Here is a 24,856-nt window from a genome sequence, read left to right on the forward strand (position 1 = left end):
ACACTGCAATTCTGTGGCTCTCTCTATACCACTTTCAAGGATCCTTGTGATTACATTGTGCCCACTGGAATAAAGCTGGAGAATTTCCCCATTTTTGGGTCAGCTGATGAGCAACCTTAATTCCATCTGTAACCTTCATTGCCCTTTGCTGTGTAAAGTAACATATGACAGGTTCCAGGGATGAGGATGTGGACATCTTTGAGGACATCTTTGCCTTTCATACATTTCTTTCATATTGGCTCACAGTAACCACTTTGATGGACCATATAACCAGAACTACTTCGTTGGCTCAGAAAGGAATCCTTTCTGATTTAAGATAAACTAATATTTATCATTTTAGCTGATTTTGAGGAAAAGAAAAAAGATAAATTAGACTCAGTACTACAAATCTCAACAAGCGCACAACCAAAGATTGGCATTTTTACAAAATCACATGCTAAAATGAGTCATTGTAGACATGACCAAAAATTGTGTTTCAAAGAAAGGAGTAAAAAACTTGCTTTTTTTTTTTCTTTTGAATACCTGCTATGTGGCAGACAATGTTTTACAGATATTACTGCCTTTTAATCTTCAAACACTCTTAAGATTAAGTATATTTCCCTCTTTTAATGATAAGCAAGCTGAAGCCGGATCACTGTAGGTATTCCAAAAGACACAGTTAATGGGAGATCCCAAAGTTTTCATCCTACATGCCCATGCTAAATTCTGTGAAATCTGAATTGTGCCTATCAATCAAGAAATGTTTTGTTCAGACTAAGGCATTCAACAAGCAAGTATGAAATGTAATCCCTGCCTTTAAGGAATTTAAATCCAGTTGTAGAAATAAGGCAAAATCCACAGAGAAGTCGTGTAACATCGTGTTTTAAGCGAAGATTAAGAAAGCCTTGATTTAGAATCCTTGTTCTTCTACTACGTAATCTTTTACTATATGTGAGCCTCGCTATCCTTCCCTGCCTCATAAGGTTGTTACAGAGATTAAGTATACATGAAATCACTTAGCGCCGGTTCTGGCATATAGCAGATACTCAGTAAATAGTAGCTGTGATTATTGTCATAAAATTCTAACAGTACAAGGCCTGAGTTAATGATAGCCCAGTCAAGGGATATGGGAGTTCAGTGGAAGAAAGCCTAATTACAAGATGAGTGGTTTCACGTTAAACTTGCAGGTATATACAAGGATTCCTTGTACTTACATATGTCATGAGGAGCCATGCAACTTAGTGGGTAAGTGCTCTAGCTCTGGAAAGAAAAAATGCCCAGTTTCAAATTCCATCTCTTCACTAATTGCCTGTTCCTCAGGTTCCTCATTTGTATAATAGGGATCGATATACTACCTACATCATGGAGCTAAATGAAAGGATTAAATGAATATGCAAAATGCTTAGATGAGTATCTGGCACATGTAAGTGCCACATATGTGTTATCAGTTCAAGGACACACATGATAGAGCCTATCCTCAGTCATCCATTGTGGGTGACCCAACAGTAAAGAACATGTGGTCTCAGTTTCTCATAGCCGTAAGTGATGTGTGCAGCTGGATAGCTGGATACCATCGTAGGATGGACATTGTATGAGGATACAACATGCCTACAATGTTCTGAGCTGTATGCCTTAGCTTATACAAAACAGCAAACACTCTTAATTTCTCCCAACCTCCCTGGCTAGGCAAAGAGACAAAACTGATGGTGGATGAAGTAGAGACTAATTCAGTTCTAAAATGAGGTGAACTGACTTCTAAGTACAGTAGGAAATCAGAGAGAGGAGAAGTCATTGTGGATTGTACCACCTTACTCCAGAAAGTAGTATTTAAACTAGACCTGGGATAATGGCTGGGATTTTATTGACTGGTGAGAAGGTGGTAGACAATTCTGGACATAAAAAACTGCCCCCAGCCTGACGTGTCATGCCTCCTTTGTTCCGGCCTTTCTCCCCAACTTGTCAAGTAAGCAGTAGGGAAGAAGGGAAAGAGGGAATGAGGAGGCCAAATGCCCTAAGCCCATGGGATCATTAGTAAATGTGTTTTATACTGAAGGAATTTAAGAACAAGGAATTCATGGGTAGAATTTAGGTGTTCCAAAAACATGGAAGGGAATCTACATCTTTATTTTCTTAACCTCCCACTAAAATTTAGTATTTTCTTAATTATGAATATAGGCAATAAACTACAATTAGCATTAGAAGATTATAACTATACATGTATCTCAAAATAACATTTATATTCATCTCCTTTGTGTGTGTGTGTGTGTGTGTGTGTGTGTGTGTATTGGGCCTACTGCTATTCTTACTATTTAATAGTTAATTGAAAAAGTACAGGTATTGGGCGCCTGGGTGGCTCAGTGGGTTAAGCCGCTGCCTTCAGCTCAGGTCATGATCTCAGGGTCCTGGGATCGAGTCCCACATCAGGTTCTCTGCTCAGCAGGGAGCCTGCTTCCCTCTCTCTCTCTCTCTCTCTGCCTGCCTCTCTGCCTTCTTGTGATCTCTGCCTGTCAAATAAATAAAAATCTTTAAAAAAAAAAAAGTACAGGTATTACTATATCAGAAATGAGCTTATTATTTGATACCATTTCAGTGCAGTCTGTTTCTTTATAATCCAGTGTATTCCATTTTATACATTTAAAAACATTATTCTGAAGAGGAGTTCATAGACTCCATCACATTGCCAAATGAGTCCACGGCACTAGGATAGTGCTTCTGGGAATGTATCGGTTTTTTAGGTAAGCCATCCATAGTTGACTCATATTGAGCTCAGGGTCAACTAAAATCCTTTTTCTGAACATGTTTGCTTATGCTGTATTTATTCCCTAACATAGGCAACTAGCATTACTATCCAGCCGGTGGCCATAACTGACAAATATGCAATTCTTAGAACAGCATTGTTTGTTTGTTTTTAAATGTTTACCTACCTAAATGTAGAACTTCATTAAACACCTGAAATGATATCTTACAAGGTATTTTCTTTCTTTCTTTTTAGAAACTATTTATTTTGACAAAGAGAGCACAAGTAGGCAAAGCAGCAGAGAGAGGGAGAGGGAGAAGCAGGCTCTCCACTGAACAGGAGACCCAGTGCTGGGCTTTGATCCCAGGACCCTGGGGTCATGACCTGAGCCAAAGGCAGCCACTTAACCAACTGAGCCACCCAGGCACCCCACAAGATATTTTCTGTTTGCAGATAGAACTGCTAAACAAAATTTACATATTTCTTGGGGCACCTGGGTGGCTCAGTGGGTTAAGCCTCTGCCTTCAGCTCAGGTCATGATCTCAGGGTCCTGGGATCGAGCCCCGCATTGGGCTCTGCTCAGTGGGGAGCCTGCTTCCCCCTCTCTCTCTGCCTGCCTCTCTGCCTACTTGTGATCTGTCAAGTGAATAAGTAAAATCTTTTTTAAAAAATTACATATTTCTTTTATTCCTGGTTTTATTAAGATATAATTGACACATAACATTGTATTAAGATGTACTACAGTATTTGATATATGTATGTACTTGAAAATGATTACCACAGTTATTTTCATTAACATCTATTGTCTCAGTTACGACATTATTTTTTCGTGTGCTGAGAACATTTAAGATTTAATCTCTTAGCAACTTTCAAAGATACAATACAGTATTATTAGCCATAGCAACCATGCCGTACATCAAATCCCCAGTATTTATTTCTTTTATAACTGGAAGGTTGTACCTTTTGACTACCTTCATTCATTCCCTTCCCACCACCACCACCCCACCCCCGGCAATCTTTTCTGTTCCTATGAGTTCAATTTTTTGGATTCCATGTATAAATGAAATCAAACAGTATTTGCCTTTCTCTGTATGACTTATTTCATTAGCATAATGCCTATAAGGTCCATCCAGCTTGTCACAAATGGCAAGATTTCCTCTTTTTTATGGCTGAGTACTACTACATTGTGTGTGTGTGTGTGTGTGTGTGTGTGTGTGTGTGTGTGTGTTATCTATATACCTCATTTTCTTTATCTGTTCATCTGTCAATGAACTATTAGGTTGCTTCCATGTCTTGGCTATTGTAAATACTGTTGCAGGCTTAAATGAGGGGGCGCTGATATCTCTTGTAGATAGTGATTTCGTTTCCTATGGATATATACCCAGAAATAAAATTCCTGGATCATAGGGTAGGTTTTTTTTTTTTTTAACACAAGGCAAACCATCCCTTTCTCTGTGTATGGGTGCCTTTATCAGATATATGATTTGCAAACGTTTTCTCCCTTTCCATAGGTTGTCTTTTCATTATATTCATAGTTTCTTTTGCTGTGCAGAAGCTTGTTAGTTTGATGTAGTTCCCACTTACTCATTTTTGCTTTTGTTGCTCTTGCTTTTAATGTCAAATCCAAAAAAATCATTGCTGAGACTCATATTAAGGAGCTCACCCCTGTTTCCTTTTAGGAGTTTTATGGTTTCAAGTCTTTAATCCATTTTGAGTTGATTTATGTGTATGGTATAAGATAAGGGTCCAGTTTCATTATTTTCCATGTGGCTCTCTGGTTTTTCCAGCACCATTTATGGAAGAGACTATCCTTTCAAGAGAAGTTATTACAGTTAACAGAATTTTGCCACTAGAAAAACTAAAACTCTACCCTTAATGTGTAAACAAACAGAGTATGCTCTCCGTCTTGAATGCTGTTTGCCTCACTAAAATCTTACACCTCTTTTTTCTCTCAAGGCAATTACTTTTAATTTTTTTCCTTTTCTTTGACCTCAGCAATATGTTCCCTGTTTACATTATTCATGGAATCATGAAGGGTCACTATTGTCTGCCCAGTCCCAAAATAGTTTGGCACTTTTTCAAATTGGTTTGCTTGAATTGTACTGAAGTGGTAACCCGCTGACGCAGGCATACACTCCAGCACTCTTGAGCTCCAGTCAGGCCAAAAAAAAAAAAAAAGATAAAAGGAATGAAAGTGTCTTTCAGTTGCTAAGCACGGGAATAGCTGGTAAGACATAATAAAACTTTGGAATTCTGTAAGTCCTGTGGTAAAATTTGTACGCGCTGAAACATTTAATACCTTCAGAGGCTAGTACTGACTGATCAACAGAAACCAATCAACAGAACGACTAAACTTTTAAAATGCCCTTCTTATGTGTCCATCAGTGACTGGTGCTTGACATGCTGGGTAGAACCCTTGCACTTAAGAAACATTAGGCACCATAACTAGGAAGAAAAGTTGGAGAGGACATCAGGGCATGAGCAGATTCGCACTGCAAGATAAAGCAAAAGGAAGGTAAGTGCCAAGGACCAGATGGAATGAAATCATGTTCCCCTGGCTCTCGTGCCCAACCTGAGAAGCCAGGCCAGGGGAGTTTATGATCACGGTACAGGAATGGGGGCTATTGCTAATGCTGAAGCGGCCCCATCAGTCAAATTTGCTATTCAATATGCTTGTGACTCCCTATTTTGTATTTAGTTTTGAGTTCTTATATGAAACTTGGCAGCTTGGGGAGCTGACTCATATTTTGTTCTGCTTCGGACTTTCACTTCCAAGTACATATCCAGGCTTTGCCCAGTGTTGTTGTTTGTGTGGTTGAATGCTATCCCTGGAAAGATGTACTTTTGAGCTCGTATGAAGTCAATGACTTCCCTTCAGCATTCATGAGGAAGTTCTGAAGTTTCTGTTTCAAGACTCTGACATGTCAGCATGTGCAAATCTAGGCTGATGCCAAGATGCCTTATGCCAATAGGTTCCTTTTGATCTTGGTGTGCAAGACTTTCCTTGTGGCTATTAACCTGTTGCCATGAAAAGAAACAGAAAATTATAAGATTATGACCTGTATTATAGGTTATAGGCACGCATGTAATTAATACTGTACCACAACACTGCTTTTGGTTTGCTAGAATTTTTAACTGTTTTGGCACTTTTTTGAAAAAAAAAATCTGTTTTCTAAAACTGCATTCAACTCCTGATTTTCCATTCAACCCATGATGATGCTTCCCGACTGCTCAGCTGGAATCTGGATGGGCCTTCTTTCATTCAGCGTACTTTTGAACCAGTGGCAAGTCTTGTTGTGGGGAATATTTGGGGTAGCAAATTCTAATTTGGCAGCACCCTGGGGACATTAATCAATCAGAAAATATAAGTGAGCAAATCATTTCTCAGATGAAATGGTTCGATTGAGAATAATATTGAAATGAAAACACCAGAATGTTGACTTAACTACAATTCATTGGATCCATGGCACTACTGATTTTATTTTTCTTGCTTTTATCAGGCTTACTCTTTCAGTCTTGATGATTTAAATAATTGGCAATCACTTATCAGCTGTTCTGAGGCTAAGTTCACCTTTACTACTTGCTCCCTGACTAATCACTATGATCTCCCTTGCCTTCCTCACTTCTGTTATAGCCCCGCCTCAGCCTGATACACTCTCTTATTGTCAACAGCTTTCGTAATAGATTGTTGCTCCTTAGTGTATTATTGATTCAAATTTGGGGTAGAATTATAATTTAACTGTAGTTTATTTCATTAGCATAATATAAACACACACTGTATTTCAAATATTTAAGTATCTGAAATGTTGCTTAGATAAAGAGCACACTTATCCAGATCGGCCATTGAAAGGAAGAGAAGACTTCCCACAAAAAACTTTTAAAATATTTGTTTTTGTTGTTTGTATCCACCGTCTATTCTTTTGTCCAGAAAGCTAATCATTAAGATTTGAAAATTCAGAAAGGGAGCAGTACTTGATTTCTAGTATACAGGTTGGAAAGCATGGTAATCTTAAAAATATTGAGTTAGTATGAATATTTTAAAATTAGAGCCATTCACTTTAAAATTCATATATGAGTTACACCTGGGTGACTCAGTTAGTTAGTGACTACCTTTGGCTCAGGTCATGATTCCGGGGTCCTAGAATCCAACTCTGCATCGGGCTCTTTACTCAGCAGGGAGCCTGCTGCTCCTTCTGTTTGTTCATTCTCTCTCACTTCCCCCCCCCAACAAATAAACAAATAAAATCTTTTAAAAAATAAAATAAAATTGATATATGATGTTTAAGATTATCATTGTTTATATTCCCATAGTTTAATTACATTATCTATGACTGCTCAAAGATAATGCCTAGTAAAAGTGCCTGTTTTAAAGCTTTCTTTGGGGGCGCCTGGGTGGCTCATTGAATTAAGTGTCTGACTCTGGATTTTAACTCAGGTCATGATCTGAGGGTCGTAAGATCAAGCACCACATTGGGCTCCACACTCAGTATGGAATCTGTTTGACATTATCTCTCTGCCCCTCCCCCTGCTTCCTCTCTCTCACTCACTTTCTTTCTCTCTCTCAAATAAGTAAATAAGTATCATCTTTTAAATAAATAAATAAAAGCTTTCTGTGGAAGAAAGTAAGTCTTGTAGGCAGGCCTACAAGGTAGCATAATTTGTAGAGCCCAGTAAAAATGAAGGTATAGGTCCCCTTGTTCAAAAAACTAGAAAAAGTGCCATTAAAAGTACTGAAATATGAAGTTTTCCCATTCTTCCATGATACTGTCTCAACCTGCAGCGATGTTTTTATTTGTTAATTTCGGTCATGCTCCTTCGGGCACTTGGGTACTCTCAGAGCACAGACTCTCACATGCCCCGGGGTTTCTCCCTGTGACTTGAAGGAGGAAGGGGGGGGGCACACGCAGCCCATCAGATGTCATGTTTCCCCTCCTGCTAGCCACCAGACCAATATGCCTAGCCTTGGCCAGAAGTAGGGAAGTGAAGCCAGGCATCTCCCTTTCCTACAGCCTCACTGCCCAACCCATGACTGGTTGAGTATCGCACCCTCCACACTGGAACATGGCAGGCAAGTGGATCATAACTGGACAAGAAGCTTGCCCCTGTCCAGTGCCCACCAAATGCTCTGTGATACTGCCAGCCCTAGGCAAGACAGCTGCCCCCATGCTCTACTTCAAGATGCATGCCCACGTGACCCTTCCCACAACCATACCCAGGTCCTGAAAGGGGCAGAGAACAACATGCACTAAGAAGGGAGGGCAGGGAGGACAAGGCTGGTAGAGGCTTAAGCACCAGGTAATGGCAGAGCAGCAGTAGAAAACCCATCCTGGGAGGCCAGGAGGAGGGAACTATACAGTAGCCAACCCCCCTCCCCTCAATACCTCACTGTCCAATCAGACTCCCATGTTTAGAACACAGATCTACAGAAACAGTTATTAAGAATTTCAAGGGGTGCCTAGGTGGCTCAGTGGGTTAAAGCCTCTGCCTTCGGCTCAGGTCATGATCCCAGAGTCCTGGGATCAAGCCCCACATCGGGCTCTCTGCTCAGCAGGATCCTGCTTCCTCCTCTCTCTCTCTCTCTCTCTCTCTCTCTGCCTGCCTCTCTGCCTACTTGTGATCTCTGTCTGTCCAATAAATAAATAAAATCTTAAAAAAAAAAAAAAGAATTTAAAGAGAGCAGTCACAGCACATTAAACCCCAAGCGCTGGACCCTTCTATGTAATACCCATGAAACTACAGGCTAAACCCAAACTACTCATTATAAAATAATAAGATAATGGCTAATATCTGATATGCCAGACACTGTTCACGTATTAATTCATTAATCCTCAAAAGATCTTATGAAGTATGTGCCATTGTTACCTACATTTTACAGATAAAGTTACTGGTGTCCAAGGTCACTCTAGTAACAGGCACAGTGAGGATTCAAACCCAGGCAGTCTGACTCCCAGAGATCCTCATTGCAGAACTAAAAGAGGAATGAATAACTGAGACATTCACTGACAAAGCAAATCACTGTGCGGTGTTGGAGGCTTTGTCTTAAAGCAGATTTATAGAAGATAAGACCCTGACTGATTGTAGATACCTTAGTACTTGTTTATAGTAGGTGATTGGCTTGATCTAGTGAAAGCATCAAAAGGAACTAGCAAATAAATAGATTTCTTATGAAGTAATGTCAAAGGACTGGAGAGATTAAATAGAAACTAGAGAGGATTTGTGGATACTCCTAGAACTGCAACCTTCTGCAGACGTCTCCTCTAACCTTCACTCCGTATTACCCTGTCCAAGCTTATGCAGCTAATTAATGACAGAGCTGGGCCTTAGACCTTTTTGTTCCGGACAAGGAAGTGGAAAGGAAGCTACCAGACACCTCTGTTGTATTTTTGGTACACGCTTAGACCTCTCCTTGAGAAAGCTGGACTAGGGAGAAAGTATGAAGCAGAGAAAAAGGGAGTGTCAACCAATATCTACTATAATGCTGACCTTATTTTCTTTTTGTCTCCCTTATCAAAAGCGATTTCTTGTTTCTTTGTGTAAAATACTAATGTTGACTACAACCGTTTCATTGTAATCATAATTACTATTATATTTTAATTAAAATGGTTATTATAAAATCTTGACTAATTATAATGGAGAGGAATTGCTAGGTCAGCTTATCTAACCCATCTCTCCAAAACAGGGGAATTCAAAGATAATATGCAGTGTAATACCTTGACACCTGTGCTTTCAAATTGCCAACAAGATACATTCTAATAACCCTCATTAACTTCATTTGTAAAATTTGAAAGTAACAAAGCCAGAGGCATAATGGTCACTTCCTCTGCTTTCTCTTATTCTGAGTATAATACGCATATATATGGAGTAAGAGTCAAAGCCAGTCTGTTTATTTAACCAGTTTATTGAGGAATCTCAACTCAGGAGGTATACACATTAATCACTTTTATTTGTTATCATCGTGGCTTCCAACTCTCAAATCTTTTCCTTAAATATATCTTTGTCATATTTAACAACTTTGGGGTCACTTATTATTAAAATTTATCATTGTGTGAAACTTTAACCTCAAATGCAGTTCAAAATGTTGTCTGCCCTTTACTCAATGCAAGCCTGAACTGGGATCTTCACTGTTGGAGGGATTGAAGGGATTGGAGAGCAGAGTCTGGTTACGAAGATTCTGGCTCTCCTATTTGTAAGGCCCAGGTCCTCCAATTTGTAGGACCAGGGAAAACGGAGTGGTAACAGAGTGTGTGTTTCTTTATACAGCTGGCCACTCTTCCAATCCTCTGTTGATTATGACTACGTTCCTGATTACCTCAGAGGCAGGCCTCCAAGTGCTGTTCCCCTTAAGGGCTAGATATATGAGTGTTTCAGAGGACCCGGGAAGGGTGTCTACACCATATTGTTTTCTGATGTCAGAAGACAGCGTTTGTGCCCCTGCCTCTTAGGCCCACAGTGGTATGCCTCATCAGCCTCCTGCTGATAGATTTCCCTTACCAAGCGGGTCATCATCTTGGGTAGAGCCCTGGCAAGCTGACTGAAGTACCTGCCACATGTCCCACAGGACTCTCCTGTATCCTCACCAGGCCAATGCCTGGCAATGCAGGGGGCTCCCCCAGTGCCCCTCTCTCTCTGCCTGCCATTCCTCTCTAGTTCTTTCTGCCTTGCTTGTGTAGGCCCAGGGACAGATTAACACGTTCTCTACCTAAACAGATGTCCAGTGGGGAATAAAATGCCGGTCTTTTCCTTTTACAGCCAGTGTTTGAGTCAGTCTCTTCGAGTCTCTTGGAGTTAGTCTCCGGCACCTTTGAACTAGCTTCACAGAGTAGAATCTCCTCTCACTGTAAGCACTGTATTTCCCACGAAGACCGGTGGCCCCATAACTCTTAGCCTCTTTTTCTCAAACGTCTTATATGGAGGTTGAGGTGATGGGTGTAGTACATTTTGCTACCATTGGGCTTGGGAAGTGTCTGGGCCCCATTGCTAAGGAGTTCTTTAGGCCTCCCTTGGTCAATGAGGGATCCATCCTGTCAAGCAATGGCAAAAGTACTCTCACCGTGCTGATACAATTATGCTGATAGAAGGAGCAATTTTTAATGCACAGCAAAGTCCTTGAGAAATCCTTGGCACACAGTAAAAATTAGATAAATGTTCATTCCTTTGCCCTTTCAAATAAGGCTAAGATTCTAAGAAAAGGCCTAGCAAAAGAGGATAGGATATCAAAAAGACTTTGACAAAATGGAAAGAATTGAAAAAGGTTATTTCAGCCACAGGAACACATGAACAGAGGTTGAGATATGGAAAACTGGAGAGCGGACTTGGGAGAAAGTAAATAAATTTTTGGTAGCAGGAAAACAGGATGTCAGATCAGAAAAGCAGGTTGGGAATATCAGATGAAGGGGTTTTATTGAAGACATGATTAAGAAATCTAAATCTGGGCACAGTAGAAAGGCTTGTCAGCAAAGAAAGTGGCCTGTTGAAAATGGCAAATTTGAGGAAGTTGATTGTTAGGTGACGTTCAGAATGGAGTGAAAGAGAGGAGACCAGAAAGGGTTACTTTAACAATTGAAAAGGAAGAACTGCGGTGGGGAGGGCAGTGCAGGGGAGCAGGTAGAAAAGGGAAATTTAAGCAATATTGGAATCATTTGTGATTTTTGATGACTAACCTTATAGGCTGGGATATGCCAGCATGTCCAAAATACATTCTGCATGCCGCTGTTCCTGTCAGATGCACCAAGTCAGCAGAGCATTCTCTGTCAAATGAGCTGAGGAAACTCAGCATAGTACTTAGGGATTCACAGTTAAAGTAACAGCAATCCTAAAAAGGTGGGGAGGGGGGAATATATATATATATTTATTTACTTACTTACTTACTTAACTTACAAATATATATATATATATATACATATATATATATATATTTACTTACTTTAGTATAGCATTTGCCAAAGTTGTTTGATTATAGCAACCCTTTTTTGGGGGCACCTGGGTGGCTCAGTGGGTTAAAGCCTCTGCCTGCCTTCAGCTCAGGTGATGATCTCAGGGTCCTGGGATCGAGTCCCTCATCAGACTCTCTGCTCAGCGGGGAGCCTGCTTCCTCCTTTCTCTCTCTCTGCCTGTCTCTCTGCCTACTTGTGATCTCTGTCTGTCAAATAAATAAATAAAATTTTTAAATAAATAAATAAATAAAGTTAAAGACCCCCTTTTTTATGACTCATATCATACAGAAAAAAACATTTTGAGAACCACTGCACCATGTTCTTATGTTATATATTCACTACCATGGTGATTTGCACATTAATATTGTAATTTTATTTAGTAAACAAAAAACAAAAGCATAATTTATGATAAATTCAATTTCTGAGTGGAAAATATGTCTTGGACTCTCCCAAGCTTGAGCTATATCCTTTGAGGCTTGACCTTGTTTCATATTCAAAATGAAACATTCCTTTGTATCCTAAGACCAAGAATGAGTTGCTTCAATTCTATAATTTTGGGGATTGACTTCTGTGGCCTTAAGAGACATATATACATCAGTATCTGTGTCCTCAGCTTGGACTCAGAAGAAGAAGAGCTTTATTCTGAGAGTACCTTATCCCTTTTAAAGTGAGCGCATGTAAAACAAGGATTTTGTGCAGAGAATAACAAGACAAAAATACCCTCGTTCATTGTATTGTTAAATAAATGCTAAATAAAAATTTGTTGAATTATGAAAGCAAGGCAGATAATAATTATACTTTGTACACAAAGAAATTTGAGACTTTAAAGATGGCAATTTATTGGCTCAGGCTGGCTAGTTTATGATGGAACCAGTGCTTGAGAGAATCAGGTCGCTTGTTCTTTCTAATAAAGCACTCCTCCTTAAAGAATAAAAGATAAAATAACCACTTTTGTTGAATGTCAGGAGGACTTTTCCTTTGTAAATTATTCCAAACTTCTCAGGAGGCATAGCCACAAAAGCTTCCTGTTCACACGTATCTTTGGACAGAGGTCCCTCCCTTCCGCACAGTTATTAATGTTGTTGAATGTAGTGAATGTGTCTATCTTGCCTTCACTTTCACTGTGTCTTAAAGAATATCAAAGTCTAGTAAACTCTAATGCTCAGGGCAGACTTTAGACCCAATTGAATGATAAAGACGATGAGACTCAGCTAGTGGCTTCTCACAGTCATTGGGCAAGTTAATGCCAGGCAGAACACATCTTAAATGTCTCTTAGCAGAAATACCATGTAGCACTGAGCATGCGGAATAGTTGCTTCAAGTACACATCTACTGAAATACCTTCAGTTCATAGACCAGTGCATTTTTTCACTTAAACAGTCTCATCTATCTCAAAAATAACAGTGCCCATTACGTTTGTTTTTTTTTTAAGATTTTATTTATTTATTTATTTGACAGACAGAGGTCACAAGTAGGCAGAGAGGCAGGCGGGGGGGGGGGGGGGGGAGGTGGGCTCCCTGCTGAGCAGAGAGCCCTATGCGGGGCTCGATCCCATGACCCTGGGATCATAACCTGAGCCGAAGGCAGAGGCTTTAACCCACTGAACCACCCCAAGTTGTTTTTTTTTTTTTAAGTAAGCTCTACGCCCAACATAAGGCTTAAGCTCACGACCCCAAGATCAAGAATCTCACCCTCTACTGACTGAGCTAGCCAGGGGCCTAATGGTGCCCATCCTTTTAAATCAAGCATGCTTATTGCTGTGATATTTCTTAAAGCCTTTAGACAAAAGATGATAAAAGAAACTTTACTTCCAATAATAGCAAAATGGCAAAATAAGTTTTTAAAAGCCATCTGCTTTGTATCTTTAATAACGTTCAAATACTAGGGTAATAAAGAGGAAAAATTCAATTTTATCATTTTTCTCATTACATTTTTGATGCCATTTATAAAATTCATTTCATATATTTTGCTGTAAATATATAGTTACACATTTGCTCATTGTGAAAGTGTTTTCAATAATAAAGAAGAATATATAATCTGTTAAAAGGAAGGATAGTTACCTCAGAGAATGCAACTAGGGAATTGAGAGTAGGGAGGGACAATTTTAGTTTTTGCTTTATATATATTTTATTTTGTGTTTTATAGGTTATTCATTGATTACAAGCACTTATTACTGGTACAGGTGTTTTTTCAAAGGTCAAAAAATGGATTTTAAAGAATTAAGGCATACAACTAACTTAGTGGGAATATACACTTTTGTCCAAAAATTAAGTATTTCAAACATACAGGTACTCTACGAAAGCTTCTGTGTATCCATCACCTAATTATGACAAACAAGAACTTTTTAAGGAAGTGCATTTTTTAAAAGATAAATACCCCAAACTCGCCCTGTTGACCAAGAGTAAACGTGAGTTCTTCGGTTTCTCCTGTCTGAATCAGTGGGATAGCAAATGGCATATGTTGCAGGAGCTCCCCATCTTCCGCCGCAGGGCCTTGCTGCAAAAACAGTGTAACCTTTGGTTGCTGGGCAATGGACAACACAGCAAACCTAGCTCCCTTCACTTCTACAATTATTTATCTAGATTAATGATGTAGACCATCATAAACAAACAAGGTATTTGGTATATGAATAGGGTGGCTAATGCATTTCAGGAAATTTTAAGATTTTCCTTAGTGTTCTTGTGTACTTTCAGTGCTTTTAACCTCGAAAGAGATATAGGTTGTTTGGAAACCAAAATTAAAGTTAGATTGAAAGAGTACAATATGATTTCCGTACCCCACTGATAAATAATACCATGAATCTTAGGGAGGTATGTTGGGTTTTCTATTTCAGTTGTTTCCTAAAAAATAGAAAGAAGTTATAGAATTATTCATTTATATTTATATTTATATTAAAGACATAGAATTGTCTTATCAGAAAGAGGGAAGAATCTCAAGTTATTCTTGGCTCTCATTCTCTACCAAACTTAAAAGGAAAATCAAATCCAAAAGTATTTTTTTAACCAGTAAAACAGAATGTTCTAATTACAGCTAATTTCAGAATGTGCTTATTTATTTGTAAAGCCTAAGAAAGCTAGTGATGAAGCATATTTTGAATTTTTATATTATGTCTCTTGTCAATTTCAGTGGCCATACCGCACCATACCACATTAACAATCCAAAAGCGCCACCGCCTCTTAAACAGATTGTTTCCACAATTAGTATCTATGTATAAGTTAGCCATAAAAACACATAACAGGCCCATTTCCTCAGGCTTTGAGGTTCTCACAGAAGTGCTGCAAAAGTAACATGAAGTAATAGATAATTATTTTAGGAGTGAAATGTGTGAAATGTCACCCATGAAAAAAATATCTAATAAAAGTAGGGGACGCCTAGGTGGCTCAGTTGAGAGTCTGACTCTTGATTTCAGCTATGGTCTTGATCTCAGGGTCGTGGGTTCAGGCCCCATGTTGGGACAAAAAACAATTTTTTTATTAAAGTTAAAAAAAAAAATTAAGCCAGTCACAGAAACACAAATACTGCATGATTTCACTTAAATAAGGTATCTATAGTAATCAGACTCGTCGAAGTACTAGAATGGTGGCCGGCATGGGCTAACAGGCAGGAAAATGTGGAGCTGCTACTTAATGAGCATAAACTTTCAGTCATACAAGTTGAAAAAGTTCTAGAAATCTACACAATGGTTACATGCCTATAGTTAATGGTATTATACTGTACACTTAAAATTTTGTCAGGAAGGTAAATCTTATGTTACAAGTTTTTTTGCCACAATAAAAAAAAGAAAGAAAAGTGTAGTTATTTTTTTCTTATAAACGAACAGTCTCATGATGAACAGGTTTACATTAAATAAGATATGATTGATGGAAGGATAGTGAGACAATTAAAATTCTCTACGCCTGATGATTTCTGGAAAAATATATATGACTTTACTACATGGAAATGCAGCTTTCACTGTCTGCTTATATTTTTATTTTTTAAAAATATGAAATTAACATTTATTGTGGAATCAGGAATTTTTCTTTACTGTTGCATTTTAGCACTTGCTGACTTTTTTATTTGTGACTTGTTCTATCTCAGGGCTCCTTCAATAATGATTTTCTCATGGTAGACACATAGAAATTGTTTTCTTGTTGGGTACACTATGTTCACAATACTTTCTCCAATCTTTCTTTTTGGTGTCCCGTGTTGTTAACAGTGACAAACCACTCTGTTTTAAATGAAATCTAGTAATTTTTATTTTAGTAATAATGATTGATTTTATAGAATCTCTTGCTGAAGTTCATGCTGTGTTATTTTAAAACTGTGTAACCTACATGGTTTTTTTTTAAAGAAGTTCAAAATATGAGGTGCCTAGGTGGCTCAGTGGGTTAAAGCCTCTGCCTTGGGCTCAGGTCATGATCCCAGGTTTCTGGGATTGAGCCCTGCATCAGGCTCTCTGTTCAGCAGGAGCCTGCTTCCCCCTCTCTCTTTCTCTGCCTGCCCCTCTGCCTACTTATGATCTCTGTGTGTCAAATAAATATATAAAATCTTAAAAAAAAAAAAAGAAGTTAAAAATACCTACACATAGTGATACTCAAATACCACATGTTTATCTATAAATATCTTAGGTTATATTCATTACGTGCTAAACTTCCTACTCTCTATATACAAAACAAGCACATACTTGGCAGACCACAAGCAAATCCATAATTTGCATGATTGATGTAAATGTTTTTATTTAATTTGAACATACAGCACATATTCATCTAAATATTTATCATAGAGTTCCCATTTCCTTAATCATTACTACCATTACCCAAATTCTGAAAATGAACATGAAGAAAATATTTCTTTCCAGATTCTAAGACATGCTTTGCCCCCAAGCTTTAAAATAGCAAACACAGTTGCCAAGAGAAGCTTTAAGAAAGCCAACTTTATGCCTAGAGGCTATAAAGTTAAAAGAATTTATATAAACATCATTCTAAAATTTGTACTGAATTATCTGATTTGGCTATCTGGCCTAAAGTTCACCAGGTAATTTCCAGAGCTATATATAGTTCATTTTCACTTACGAGACCTTAGTCAGTTAGTGGGAAAACAGTCTTTTTCCCCCCTCTCAAGTTTTTCTAGTAATGCTTCCATGTACCATTAAGCTATTGGCACATTTTACTCCCAGAGGATAGATTTTGTTTGGCATCCTGAGGAATTTTGATATATTTAAGAAGGTGAGAAGTACACATTGGCATCATTTAAACGACATAAGTCTAAACCCAAATTGGCTTTTACATGCCAAAGATATGAAATGTGCCAACTGTTTAATAGTACACAATAACTGTTCAACTACATAAGTTGATTTCAGCAAAACAGTTTGGTGTGTGTTTTATCCTGAATCATTTAGATACAATTATGCCTTATGGTGCCTTAATAATAGAGGCAAGTTGTCCATGACTTTCACATAAGCAGATATGAATAATATTGAAATGTTAGTCATACTGTAGTTGAATAAAACGTAAGAACATTGCTTTAATTCAAAAATGTTTCTTCAGCAGCTTCAGTAGCTTCCATGCTGCCTACAAATGTGCCATAGGAAAATCAAGTTTGTGGTTGATGATTGTAGGCAATGAACCTCTCTACCCTTCTTACTTTATTTTTAAGATTTTATTTATTTGAGAGAGAGAGAGAGACAGAGATAGTGAGAGAGACCACAAGTGGGGAGGAGAGGGAGAAACAAGCTCCCCGCTGAGCAGGGAGCCTGACACAGGGCTCCATCCCAGGACCCTGGGATCATAACCCGAGCAGAAGGCAGACACTTAACCCACTAAGCCAGCCAGGCACCCCTCAACTCCTTTTAATAAACTAAATTTGAGGGGTGCCTGGCCAGCTCAGTCAGAAGTGTATGTGACTCTTGATCTTAAGGTCCTGAGTTTGAGCCCCATGTTGAGTGTAGAGATGACTAAAAAAATAAATAAAAATTAAAATTTCCTTCATTTATTCTTCTCCTCCACTAGACTTATTTCGCTAAGCATGATACCCTCTAGTTCCATCCACGTCGTCCCAAATGGCAAGATTTCATTTCTTTTGATGGCTGCATAGTATTCCATTGTGTATATATACCACATCTTCTTGATCCATTCATCTGTTGATGTACATCTAGGTTCTTTCCATAGTTTGGCTATTGTGGACATTGCTGCTATAAACATTCGGGTGCACATGCCCCTTCGGATCACTGTGTTTGTATCTTTAGGGTAAATACCCAGTAGTGCAATTGCTGGGTCATAGGGTAGTTTTTTTTTTCCAACATTTTGAGGAACCTCCATGCTGTTTTCCAGAGTGGCTGCACCAGCTTGCATTCCCACCAACAGTGTAGGAGGGTTCCCCTTTCTCCACATCCTCGCCAGCATCTGTCATTTCCTGACTTGTTAATTTTAGCCATTCTGACTGGTGTGAGGTGATATCTCATTGTGGTTTTAATTTGTATTTCCCTGATACCGAGTGATATGGAGCACTTTTTCATGTGTCTGTGGGCCATCTGGATGTCTTCTTTGCAGAAATGTCTGTTCATGTCCTCTGCCCATTTCTTGATTGGATTATTTGTTCTTTGGGTGTTGAGTTTGCTAAGTTCTTTATAGATTTTGGACACTAGTCCTTTATCTGATATGTTGTTTGCAAATATCTTCTCCCATTCTGTCAGTTGTCTTTTGGTTTTGTTAACTGTTTCCTTTGCTGTGCAAAAGCTTTTGATCTTGATAAAATCCCAATAGTTCATTTTTGCCCTTGCTTCCCTTGCCTTTGGAGATGTTCCTAGGAAGATGTTGCTGCGGCTGAGGTCGAAGAAGTTGCTGCCTGTGTTCTCCTCAAGGATTTTGATGGATTAAGGAATCCATCTCACATTGAGGTCCTTCATCCATTTTGAGTCTATTTTTGTGTGTGGTATAAGGAAATGGTCCAATTTCATTTTTCTGCATGTGACTGTCCAATTTTCCCAACACCATTTATTGAAGAGGCTGTCTTTTTTCCATTGGACATTCTTTCCTGCTTTGTCGAAGAGTAGTTGACCATAGAGTTGAGGGTCTGTTTCTGGGCTCTCTAGTCTGTTCCATTGATCTATGTGCTATGGTGAGTGCTGTGAAGTGGTAAACCTGTTGATTCACATACCTGTACCCCGGGGGATAAAAATATATTATATGTTTATAAAAAATTTAAAAAAAAAGAATTACAATAAGACTAATACTGGAAAAGTTTACTTTTAAATAAAGATACATAAATTTAAAAAAATTAAAATTTCCTTTAGCATTTTAAATCAATAAATAAAAATTTGGACTTTTAGTGAATTGGAGAAACACATTACAGTTTTTCCTTTTGTAGATTTTTAAATGTATGTATATACTATTCATTTTAACTACACTGACATTCATTGAGCCTATATAAATATATATATATGCTCATATATATGGAATGTGGGGCCAGCCATGGTTGGAAAGATAAACACAGAGAGAGAAAGGTAAATATAATATAACCTTTTCCCTTTTAAAATTGCTTTCAGTCTGTTGGGGAAGACTTGCAGAGAGCACGAGTACTAACTTGAACACAAAGCAAGCAGTGCTTGTGTTGTAATAAAGTTAAAAAACCAGAAGTTCCCATGCATAAGAGAGTAAGAATTTACAAGGTGGTGGAGGCTATGTTAAAAGGATGATCTGAGGGGCCCCTAGGTGGCTCAGTTGTTAGGTGTCTGTCTTTGGCTCAGGTCATGATCCCAGGGTCCTGGGTCCCTGCTCAGTCAGAAGCCTGCTTCTCCCTCTGCCCCTACCCCTGCTTGTGTTCCCTCTCTTGCCATGTCTCTCTCTGTCAAGTAAATAAATAAAATCTTAAAAAAAAGTATGATCTGAGAGCATGATATAAGTACATTTTAAAGAATGATCCCCATGGTAGAGGAAGACGGAGAATACAAGCAAGCATAGGAGGTGCACAGTGTAGAGAGAAGGTGGATTACAAAGGTCAAAGTTATGTAAGTGAGGTTCATTTCTCTCTGTTATCAACTCAAGAGAAAAGGACTAGGTGGAATTTTACATAATATGTAGGATATACTCGAGATGATCGTAATACATTAGTTATATGGTCTACATAAAATGCACTTTTTTATAAAGATTTTATTTATTTATTTGTGAGTGAGAGAGAGAGAAAGAAAACAAGTGGGGAGAGGGGCAGAGGGAGAGAAGCAGGCTCCCCAGTGTCCAGGGAGCCGACATGGGGGCTCAATCCCAGGCAGACGAAGGCAGATGCTTAACTGACTATGCCACCCCCATAAAATTCACTTCGAGTAAGCTGGGGTCACTGCTAAGAGTCAGGCAATCATCCTTCAGACTGCTGATACTGAGGTGCATTGGGAAATAATGCGACTCCCAGTCAGAGGAGACTTGCCATTGGTAGTAAGTTACCATGGACAGAGAAAAGCCGCGGTAGTTTTAAATATGATCCTCAAATAAAAAGTCACAAAAATAGGTGCTCTAGATTTGGCTGCTTATCTCAAAGGCAACTCTTTATGGTGTACCCCAGAGTGAGAAGCAGCAAAGGTTTACTTATTTAACAATGATTAATGATTTTTGCAAGCAACCTAGGAGACATGTAGTCAAAGATAAGTTAGTATCGAGTCATGAAAACCTTCTTTATATTTAGTGCATAACAACTTTCTACAAGATGAAGTGAATTAAAGTATAAAAAATATTACTTAAAATTATAGTTGGACTATATTCAAAAAAAGAGCTTTTCTTATAATATGCAAAACAGAATACTTTACAGTCATAGATTACAATTCCTTTTAGACACAAAAAGCTGAGGATAATTTTAGAACATCCTCCAATTATTTTCTTTTTCTGGAATGAGCAGAGACTTTAGTTATATTCCTTCCCTCACAGTAGTAGTTCATATTACTATCTCTTCCTCTTCTACATCTACATAAAGTCCTCTCCAGCAAAGCAAACCAAGATCTTATAGATAGATTTCTGGTTGACATTTACTTTAATGAATACTGACCTATGAATATTATTGGTGTCTTTTTCTTGCCCACACATCGGACTATCCCTGTGACCCTTACATGAACTTATAGACGTAGTAGGGCAGAAAAGGCTAGTGGATAAGAAACAGTCATACATAATGAAATGTCAATGTACAAAGTAATCTATGATTATAGTTCAACAAGGAGAATCAATTAGGTCTAGAATAAAGAAGGTACTGGGACTTGGCCAAACCTTGAAATGTGGAAGTGTTGGGAAAACACTGAAAGAAGAAGGTCTTCCTGATAGAGAAAAACATCAAAAAACAAGGAGGTTTGAATGCCAGTGGAGATAGTTTAGGAACTACTTGGAAATAGTGTAGGAACTGGTTTGACTGAGGAAACTTTGTGCTGGCGAAAATAAGATACGGATGATTTGTGGAATTCCCTGAAAACCGTGGAGGACGTGGAGCACCACTGTAGGATGTTGGCAATATACTAAAGGCAACATTAACATATATGTCAGTATAATAAAAATACCCAGAACATATTGGTGGAGACATGAGTCAGAGGTGCAGTTATTTTAAGTAAGAGGTTATGAAAGTGTCAGAGACTATAATAAAAGTAAGTAAGGGAAGAAAGACAGATGTAAAGTCTTTCCCAATAAATAACCAACAAGGCTTAGACACAGGTGAGTTGTAGAGTGACAAAAAATGTGATAAAAATACATTTGTTGTATATTGCCACGTACAGTCATTTTGGCTTTCTAAGAGAGACTGCCCCCAACAATCTGGGCCTAAATCTTTCTACATATCCATCCACACAGCTATTACTCCAGATTACTTCCTCTGACAATGATTTTTTAATTCCAACAAATGATCTTTAAAACATCCATTATTCAGTTTCTTTGTATAGTCTATCATGAAAACTTGGAGGTTCTTAGATGTACTTAAACTCCATCTCTGTGGAGTGTAGGTAAAAAGAGAAAAGTGAGAGGAAAAGGAAGGAAAAATACACAAACAAAAATAAATACATCAATTTAACTGCATGGTCTTTCCTCTAACTAGAAGATAAAACTAAAAAGATGCTTTTATTGAGTGTTGTCAGGGCCATTTAGGCTGCTCCATTCCCTGCCAGCTTCTGTGAACCTTTCTGACTTTTAAATACTGATGAGGTATGCTTCCTAGAAGCAGACTGCTGGGTGGGTCGTTCTTCCAGCGTTGCTGCGGGCAGAGCAGCAGGCCCAGAAGGGGCCACGGGCCGGTGACGCAACCTGCCCTCAGTGTGGACAGCAGAGGCTCTCAGCGGTTACAGTAAGGCCTTTCCTAGGCTCCAGAAAAGCTTGAGGGTTTTCCAGAGCACTAAACCTCCAGGAAAGCAACTGCTCTCTTCTTAGGACATGGTTAACTCATCCTCACTCTGAAGCATCTGTTCCTTCCCTGTCACAGTGGTCCTTCCCTCGGGCTACTTGGGATGCAGTCAGTGGTTTTTCAGAGGCCTTGATAGTCTTGCCTGAAGGTTCAGCGTGACCCAGATGGATGTGACATGTTGCCCTTGTCCTGTTGCTCAGTTCACTTTCACAGAGATTTTTGTCCAGAAAAAAGTGCTGGGGTATTTGTTGTTGTTATTCATTTTTCTTTTTACATTTTCTGCTTTCTGCCCAGTATCTTCAAGTCCTCAGAGAGGAAGCAACTTTCTGATTTCTCCCTCCTGCCAGAGTGTCTTCCTGATAGCATGTTTCTTACAGGTCTCATTTAAATGTCTTTTGTGGTGAAATCCAGGCTTTTGTCTTCATTCCCCGTGATTTCCCCGACTGTTCAGTTCTGTGACCATATTTAGTTCCTTGTATTCATGATTCACCTTCCCTTTGTCTAGCCTTTAGGCAGACATATATTTAACTGAAATATGCAAAAAGAATATACCTTTTTTAAAGACCTCCGTGGAAGAGAATTCTTCATTCTCCAGTATTTAATTACCAGTATCTCTGTTTATACATCTATTTATATATAAACTATACAATTTTAAAGACTGAAGAAATCTAGGAATCACCAAGTCCTAATAACCCTTTATTTTATGGATGAGAAGATTAAGTCTCATAGAGGTTTGTGCTATTCACATCCTAAACCCTCCTCAACTTGGTAATATGTGCATCTTAAGTGATGACTTTCTAACAAGTCTACTAATGGAAATTGGCTTTGGCACCTATTCGTAAAGCTGGCTCTAACTATAGCCAAGAACAAAGCCCAAAGCTCTTCTAAGCACTTAATTTGTTTCAAGCATTAATTAAGCTCTTGCTTTATATCCAGCACTCTTTCAACTTAAAAATTAATTTCAGACACTACAGAACAGTCTTTTTTCCAACCCCCATCAATCATGTGGCCTCTCCCAGGTCTACATTTTGGAAAATCTGGGAGAAGGAAGAGGAACCAAAACCCTAGTGTTAGGGAACAGAAGCACGGGAAACATAGCTGCTATTAATATTAAATGTTGTGATCCCTGTCAAGCTAAACTGGGAGGAAGAGCAGAAAGGCTGCATACCCAGAGGTGGACATTGAACAGACACTCAATAAATCTTCTTTGAATGATCAAAATGAGACAAATCCATGAACCACAGATCCAAAGCTCTATCTCCAGAACAACCCCAGCAACCACTTGGATAGCTGCATTTGATGTCCTGAAGAAACTGGAAATCAAACATGTCAAAAACGGAATTAATCTCCTTTTCACCCATCTCCAGCCCTTCGAATGTTCTCTATCCCTGTACCTAGCACGACCCCCACCACCTGAACCGCTGAGCTCGGAGTTATCCCCTCTCGTTTACATCTCGCCTCCAAGGCCCATCAACTCTATGATATTCCAGATCCAGTGGAAAGTCTTTCCACAAAAAAGATACAACATGTAGTTTATCAATTTCAAGTAATCCCTCTTGTAAGAGCTATGAACAGAGAAAGGGGAGACTGTTTTGCTCGTATTATCAAAACTAGACCGTTGTGAAACAGGGAAACTATAGATCAGTTTCACTTGGGATCATAGGTACAAAAATCCTAAATGAAACAATCAGTTGGAATTTGGAAGTTTATTCTCTCCCTCTCCCCTCCATATCTCTCTCTCCCTACCACTCCTCCCACAGACACACTCCAGATTACTTCCTCTGACAATGATTTTTAATTCCAACAAATGATCTTTAAAACGTCCATTTTCAGTTTCTTTGTATAGTCTATCATGAAAACTTGGAGGTTCTTAGATGTACTTAAACATCTGTCTTAATGTTAAACATTTGGAAATGTCCCTACTAAAATAAGGAGCAAGACCACTCTCTCCAAGTCCATACTGGAGAATGCAACCGTTTTAGTAACACCCCCACTCCACAAAAAAATGGAAAAGAAAGTAAGTATTATTAGAACTGGAAAGGACAGGGCCAGACTGTCCTTATTGTCAGATAATGTGGCTGCTCAAATGCAGGAGGATCCACAGCCCGTAAGAGAATCAACAGTGTTGCCAGATACTCAATCTCAGCCCTGAGACTTACCGTCCCTAAAGCCTTGGGTCGGGTCGTTACAAAGGGTAACTACAGCTGATTCATCTGTAAAAGGATTGTTGAAAAGATTAAATGACTTAATCTATGTAAAGTACCTGGTACTTTATAAGCATTATGTATTTACCAGCTATGATTATCACTATTCAATGAATATACTATATTTAGCAGCTTTCTTATATACCAGGTATACCTAATTAGAAAATATTATTATTATTATTATTATTATTATTATTGGTACTAACTATTCATCAGCTCATGTTAGTATGCTCTTTGAAAAAAACAACAGCTTTCCAAATCGCTCAGTGTAAAAGTCCTTACAGTAGCCTCCGTGGTCTTGCCCTGCACCCTGGGTCTGTCTTCTGCTCGCCTCCTTGCTCTCCGCCTCAGACAAGCCGGCCTCCTTCCTCTTCTGGGCCCACACCAAGCCTCTGCCACCTTGGGGCCGTAGCATTGCTCTTGTCTCTGTCTGGGACACTGGGGCTTACCCCCTATTTCCTTCGGATACTACCCTCTAGTAGCTGCCGCTGTTTATTTGCTTACTTACTTATTCATTTATATATTTATTTTAAGCAGGCTCATGCCCAATATGGGGCTTGACCTCCCCACCCTGAGATCAGGAGTCGCATTCTCTACGGACTGAGCCAGCCAGGCGCCCCTCTGCTGCTGTTCATTAAGTGCCAAACCTAAAGAAATGCTTCACG

At 38.9% G+C, this 24,856-nt stretch overlaps 1 protein-coding gene across 2 annotated transcripts in view; it reads left to right on the forward strand.

Moving 5' to 3' along the window:
* Window positions 1-24,856, forward strand: part of ELP4 (elongator acetyltransferase complex subunit 4) — a 243,826-nt gene that overhangs the window by 188,136 nt on the left and 30,834 nt on the right. The window lies entirely within an intron of this gene.

This window comes from Mustela nivalis, assembly GCF_964662115.1.
Source record: "Mustela nivalis genome assembly, chromosome: 9".
NCBI classification, from domain to species: domain Eukaryota; kingdom Metazoa; phylum Chordata; class Mammalia; order Carnivora; family Mustelidae; genus Mustela; species Mustela nivalis.